This window comes from Macaca fascicularis, chromosome 9, assembly GCF_037993035.2.
Source record: "Macaca fascicularis isolate 582-1 chromosome 9, T2T-MFA8v1.1".
NCBI lineage: Eukaryota > Metazoa > Chordata > Mammalia > Primates > Cercopithecidae > Macaca > Macaca fascicularis.
Window position 1 is genome coordinate 100,339,503 of NC_088383.1, and position 7,385 is coordinate 100,346,887.

The 7,385-nt window shown below is 46.1% G+C and overlaps 1 long non-coding RNA gene across 1 annotated transcript; it reads right to left on the reverse strand.

Moving 5' to 3' along the window:
* Window positions 1–1,406: 1,406 nt before the first annotated feature.
* Window positions 1,407–5,696, reverse strand: LOC135965158 (uncharacterized). The gene is made up of 3 exons (XR_010578032.2): window positions 5,328–5,696; window positions 3,198–3,342; window positions 1,407–2,488 (listed from the first exon to the last, which is right to left on the reverse strand). It is a non-coding gene; the product is annotated as an uncharacterized lncRNA (long non-coding RNA).
* Window positions 5,697–7,385: the final 1,689 nt, after the last annotated feature.

A 7,385-nucleotide genomic window follows, 5' to 3' on the forward strand; every position in this document is an offset into this window, starting at 1 on the left:
CCAGCACAGGATGATGGGGAGATAGATGTCACTGAACACAAGCCCCGTTGTCATACCCTGAGGCCCAGAACTAGGTCACCAGCCAGCAAGCAGCAGAGCTTGGATTCGAGGCAGATGTGTGGGCAGCACAGTATTGCTTCTGCGTGACACCCCCAGGGACCAGAAAAAAAAAAAAAACAGGCTTTCACTATCTGTGAACAAAGTCTGTCCCCAGGAAGTCACCAAGCTTTTTCTCCAACGAACTCGAATCCCAGTGACACCATATGGATCCAGCCACTGCACTGCTTCATTCTCTTGAAAGCTGGAAGCACATGCTTTCTTCTACAGGGGTGAAATGAATAAGAACTAGAGCACCTATTCAGATTCAGCCTCCTTTCATAGCCAGAGCATCTCCTCCAGAGCTGTCTAGAGTTTTGCTCTCCTCAGTTCCACCTTTCAAGGACACAACGATGGGGGAAACAATCAGATCATCTCTGTACCAAAGGGCTGGTCCTTCCATCCCACCCAAGAGCACAGAGAAGGCCTTGGAAAAGGAGGCCCCCCACTACCCTACTGGCTAAAAAGCCAGTGTTTCATAAATGGGGAGACAGTCCCCACCCAGGTCTTCCACCTAAAATCCTATTTGCGATGGCAGCGTTGGAGTGTTGGGAGGATACAAGACCAGGTCTGGGACTTCAGGAGGTGTTATTTTCCAATGGAATGATTTTGTTCCTTCTGAGCTTCTATATGCAAATACAAGGGGGCTATGGAGAAGTCATTTCTGTGCCACTGAAAGTTGATGTTTAAGGCTTTCTCTTTCTTGCCTCTCTTACTGTGGCCAGTATCACAGGCTGGCTTCGAGGAAGGATGGAACCCATAGAACCAGAGACCTACTAGGCTGTCAGAACTCAGGGACCACCCAGGAGGGAACATTCACACCACCAGAAACTTTGTAAGCAAAATTGCAAAGAAGATGGATGATCTTAGGGCAAATAAAGCCCATAAAGATCTGGTCACCTTTTCAGGAAAGTAACTGCTTTTGCTGCACCAGATTTTCCATTTAGCTATCCAGGATATGCAAGAAAACACAAAAAGGCAAGTGGCTCCCTGGATCCCCAGCCACCTTGCCAGCCTTCCCCTCCTCTCCAGCCCTGGAGTGGGATGAAGCATCACAGCTTTCCCTTCCCTTCCCTTCCCAAGGCTTGAAGATGACCTGGTCTAGGGGAGTGGACTACGAAGGGGAACTAAACTAATCCAGGGCCCTGAGTAGGTGCAGAGAAGGGTGTGTAGAAGACAAGCGGGAGCCTGGGGAACACTGCTTGGCTGACTCACCTGAGGCATCCCAGTGCACTTGCAGACAGGCCCCATGCTGATGGAGCTGCCCTCAAATGAGGCCTCTAGACAAAGAGCTTTTCATTCCTTTCTGTAGTGTGAGTTTTCTTTTTTCTTTTCTTTTTTCTTTTTTGAGATGGAGTTTTGCTCTTGTTGCCCAGGCTGGAGTGCAATGGTATGATCTTGGCTCACTGCAACCTCCGCCTCCTGGGTTCAAGCGATTCTCCTGTCTCAGCCTCCCAAGTAGCTGGGATTATAGGCACGGGCCACCACGCCTGGCTGATTTTTGTATTTTTAGTAGACGGGGTTTCACCATGTTGGCCAGGCTGGTCTCAAATTCCTGACCTCAGGTGATCTGCCCACCTCAGCCTCCCAAAGTGCTGAGATTACAGGCGTGAGCCACTGTACCTGGCTGAACTTTCTAATACATCACTGTGAGCCTACAGTAGAGAACTGAGTGAAATTTCCCGTGATTTTTGTGTGCACGTGCACTATCCACAGAGGGAGAAGAGAGAGGAAGATTGCTCAGCCCTCACGTCAGTTGTATGGATGGCACAGGCAGGAAGAAAGTCTTTCCAGGATCAGCTAAGCACAGAAAGCAGGTGCTTAGAGGAGCTGCTTCACTGAAATGAGGGTGAGAGTTTCAGGGTTCCTACCACCCAGCTTCTCACTTCTCTCATGGCCTCTTTGCAGAACTTCAGAGCTTCTAGAGCCCTAATAAGTAGAAGAAGTCCTCCATCTAATCCAGCTCCTCAGTGTGAGGCTGCATGAAGAGCCTAAGGGGAGGAGAGCATGACCTGCCCCATCACACACCTGGCGAGGGCCTCACTAGGCTCCACCTTGTTTCCCCAGGAAGCTTGACCTTTACAAAGCTGCTCTTCCTCTTTTCAAGATCTCTTGGAGCCATGTCAACTTGCAACAGCTTGGCCTGCAGTTGTATCATTACTGGCCCCAGACAGTTTGCCAGACGGCTTTGTAGCCCTGGCTCCCCAGTGTGGGGTGGCCAGCGCTGCATCACGTGATTAGGATGGCCTCCGCCTTTTCTTTCTCCATGATCTACCTTCTGCCTCTGCTCAGTATGCCTGAAGCCTCCAGCCAAGCCTCTGCACAGCACTGAGGAAAAACCATGTGGACAGAGGAGTGACAGTGGGGTGAAGCCACGGTCTTCCTGGTGTCTCTGAAAGGGCAGTCCAAAGAGAAAAAAGTGTGAGAGTGATGGGTCTCTAGGAAGCCCCTCACACTATGACTTGGTTGGAATCAACTGTTCGAGCCTCTTCCATGTCTTTTCCCTGCACCCCCATCCCTACTACTTTTCCATATTTCTTCCAAAGTACTTGTCCAGGCAGTTAATCCCCAAAGCACTAGAATTCCTACTACCCTCCCTCCAACAGAGATCTTTGTCCCAATTCACTACCCTCTGCCAATAAGATCTCAGGATCCTTCTTGATAGTCTCAACCCCCAAAATTCTTCCCAAGAACTCTACAACCAGGTTCTCTATAGTCCAGCTCCGAACCCCACGCAACTTAGCATGTCTTCTCTGCTCCCTTGGCATGGGGACAAAGAAAACACAAAGATGAAATAACCCTAGCCTTACTCTTTCAGAGTTCTCCACCTAGTAGGGAGATAGGATTTATATGCACTGGTTCACATACAGTTCATGACTGCGTGCCCTGTAGGAGAAATTAAAAGAGCCACAGAGCCCAAGAAGGGAGCAATTATTTCTAAGTGAAGGCTCAGGAAGGATCAGGAGGGCAGAGGGATGAAGAGCAAAAACTCCTGGGCTAGGCCAAGCAGATTTAAAATGTTCACTTCCTGTGTGTGACTTTGTACTTGTTAATATCTCTGGACCCAGTTTCACCTCTAAAGCAAGGATAACAATACCCACCTGAAACTTACAGGGCCTGAAGACCTAGAGATTGTGTGTTTGGTGCTTGCCTCCTTGTGGATGCTCAGTAGGCATTATTTCCATGGCGGAGGCAACAGTGTAAACTCTCAGAGGCCAAGGACTACAGCAGGATCTAGGACGTGGGCTGTGGAGTCAGAAGATGTAGATTCAAATCTTAGCAAAGTATTTGCCCTTTCTGACCTTCCCTTTCTTCACTTATACAATGGGAATGATAATAGGACCCAACTCAGAGAGCCATTAGGAGGGCTAAATGGAACAAGCTTGTGAGACACTAGCATAGGCCCTGATGTTTATTAAGCACTTAATAAACATTAGCAACTGTCACTGCATGGGAGCTCACACAGCCTGGGCTGACTGGCAGGTGTCACTCACTGGCCAAATCCCAAATGTTCTACGTGGGGTCACAAGATAAGGGTCTCATAGGGACCACAGACAAGACAGCCACAACCACCTGCTCCCTTTCATCGGGAGAACATTCTGCCCAATGTTGCAAAGGCTTTGTGGAAATTTCTGTTTACTGAACTGATTTCAACACCCATCTCCATCCCATGAATTCCAGGCTGTTTGTCTAAAACTTTCTTCCCAATAGACTGTTTACAAGTTCAAGTGATCAATGGTACCATCAGTAGTACACCCACTCCTCAATTCAATCATGCTAAAGACAAGTTAGACTATGACCTTGCCTTAGAGCTGTTAGAGTGACACAATAATAAATCATCTCTGTCCAGTTTACACAGCATCTTTGCCATACACTGTCACACTGGATCCTCACAACAACCTCATGTGACTGATGGGCAAGAGTAAATGGACCTGCAGTGACCACTCTAGGTCTTCTAAATTGGTGTTGCTTAGGGTCAGTGATCTGGAAGGGGAATTGTCTTGATGCGTGGTGTGCATGACAAGCACTCTGCTGTGGGTTGATTTGGGGTTGTTTTAGGGAACTGATAGCTGCCTTGGAGACCACCAGACCTTTCATGTCATCTAACTCAACTTTCTCACTTTACAAATGTTAGAAAATGAGGCCCAAAGAAGGGAAGCAACTTGCCCAAGGTCATTAGATGATCAGTGAGGAGCTGGGAACAGGACTCTGGTCTCTAATTTCCACTTCTGAGATTTTCCCACTAAATCACTACATCACCCAGAACATTTTTGTTTGGTAAGTTTTTAATAAAGTAACCAGCACCCATATCAAGAAACAGAACATCACCCTAGAAGCACCACTATACTTCCTTGCAGATGCTAGACCCCGAAGATAACTATCCATCCTTATGAAATTGAGGTATTTTTCTGTGTTAAGATCTTTATATAAATGGAATCATGTAGTATTAATATTTGTACCTTTTTTTCTCAACACCATGTCTGTGAGATTCTTCCAGTGATCTTGCCTATAATTGTAACTCATAGCTTTTTCATTGTTATATAGTATTTTACTGTCTGAATATAGCACAACATATTTATCCATTCACAGTAAATGGACATTCATATAATTTCCAGTCTGGTGCTATTACAAAAGTGCTGCTCTGCACATTCTTGTAGGTATCTTTTGGAATTTCTGAGTCATAGGGTGTGCAGATGCTCAGCTTTAGGAGGTAATACCACACTATTTTCAAAAGTTAAACCAATCCATTATCTGTGTGTAAAAGTCCTGCCCCAGCACTATTTTAAGGTGAGGAAAACTGAGGCCCAGTGAGGGCGAGAGACTTGCTCTGGGTCAACACCAAGGAAGGGACAAAGTTGGACAGGTATCCTGGGCCGGATTTGTGTTCTTTCTCCTGCACTGTTACTCCAGCCCCATGTATCAGCTCGAGCCCCAAAGCTCAGCTCCAGGTGTGCCCTGCAGACCCTCCTCTCACCCTGCCATATTGTTTATGTGTGTGGCAGTCTCCCTGGTTGCCTGTTTCCCTGGAAAACCAAGGCCCCTTGATGGGGATGAACCCAGCTGTGACAGAGCATACCGAGGCTGCATCTCCTGCTCAGAGGAGACAGGGAAAGTGCTCTGGGACCTGAGGAGTAGGGGTGGGAGGATGTGAAGCAGATGGAATTAAGCACCTTCCACTCTACAGTTTCCTTTCATTAGGTGTCTTGTCTTCACAAAATGGTCCCACTTACTTGGTGAGACTTCGCGAAGGTAGGCTACTCGAAGAAGAGTGGCGTTTATGAATCTTTCCTCAGTCTAGGCTTGTGGTGCTATAGAAGGTGCAGGCCGGGTTTCTCATACCTGGGTCAGTGGGGCATATGAAGCGAGTGGGAGTGGACAAAGAATACAGAGGAGGAAACTGCAGCTTTCTGTTCATTGTGAAGGCCTGAGGAAGAATGAAAGGGCAGTTGATTTCCTGCAAAAAGAAGCCAGAACAGCTTAATAATGCTAATAAGAGCTGTCATTTACTGGGCATCTTTTATAACGGACATTATTCTAAAGAGACATTCAAATCACACCTTATAGATGAAGAAATCAAGGCCCAGAAAGCCTCAGTTCATCAGAGATCATGCCAGGAGTAGAAATAAATATTTTGTTGACCACCCAGTCAGTGTCCAAATTAAATAAAACTGAAAGAGTTCTTTACTGCCAGACTACTTAGAGTCTTTATGACAATAACATGCATTAATTTCTAAGGGGAAAATATCATTTATAAAACTTTTTCCAAACTTTTTACCCTTTTTCCCCAAGGTGCATGTATCAATCTGTTTTCACGCTGCTGATAAAGATATACCTGAGACTGGGCAACTTACAAAAGAAAGAGGTTTAACGGAGTTACAGTTTCAAGTGGCTGGGGAGGCCTCACAATCATGGTGGAAGGCAAGCAGGAGCAAGTCATCTTACATGGACAGTGGCAGGCAAAGACAGAGCTTGTGTAGGGAAACTCCCATTTTTAAATCCATCAGATCCTGGTCTCACAGATCTTGTGAGATCTTGTGAGACTCATTCACTAGCACAAGAACAGCACAGGAAAGACCTGCCCCCATAATTCAATCACCTCCCACTGGGTTCCTCGCACAACACGTGGGAACTGTGGAGTTACCTTTCAAGAGTAGATTTGGGTGGGGACACAGCCAAACCATATCAGTACATTTATTAAAGTCTTAGTAAATAACACAGGTGGGAAATGTTGGTTTCACCTTGCCTACATATGTGCATTAAAAACATCATTTTCTAAGCCAAAATCAATCATGATTAAGAAGAAAAAGACAAGGACTCTTTCTTGAAAAGAAAAACATAACCCTCCCCACACCCCACAGAGATTCAGAATGAGCCTGGCATTACCTTGACTGCAGGTGATTTAGGTGATTTGAATGTCTCATCCCCCAGTGTCCGACCCGTGGAAGTTGGTTACCCACCTATCAGCAGGTGAAGCTTGAGAGAGTGGGCCAGATTGTATTTTCCAAAGATGGCTACAAAAATATCACCCAACCCACATTCTCTTCTACAATGTGACCTTGCCATGACCTCACTGGGAGGCAGCGTCAATTTCCCTTCCCTTTGAATGTCAGTGGCCCTGGAACTGATTTGACTAACAGAGTATAGCAGGAAATGACCGGTGTGACATCTGGGGCTGAGTCATAAAAAGTGACACAGCTTCTATCTTGCTACTGGAACAGTTCCAACCATGTAAGAAGTCCAGCTACCCTGAGGCTGCCATGCTATGAGGAAGCCCAAGCCACACAGAGAGGTCACACGTAGATACTCTCGTCAGCAGTCCTGGTCTTCAAGTCATAGCAGCCTAGAAGCCTCAGGATGATTCCAGCCCCACCTGTCGAGTCACTCAAGCCTCTGAGTCTTCCCAGCTGAAGTCCTGGATGTCATGCAGCAGAGGCATGCCACACCCTTTGTGCCCTAAATTCCTGACCCATAAAATCTATGACCATAATAAAAAAAGGCTGTCGTTTTAAGCCACTAAGTTTTGGGGTGGTTTGTTAAGCAGCACCATTAACTGGAACAGGGTGTGTGTGTCATATGGGCATGAGTGAGTGTATTTAAATGAAGGGTTTAGGTTGACATTAGTGTTCTTTTTATATCAATGGGTGATTCTTTCTCATGTTTTTTTGATTAGTATATAACCTTTTGATCAGGAACTCATTAATTCAAGAATATATATTAAGATCCAGCTATTTTCACCCAAAGGGACAAAATCCCAATGTGACACCACCTCCATGGAGCTTATATTCTAT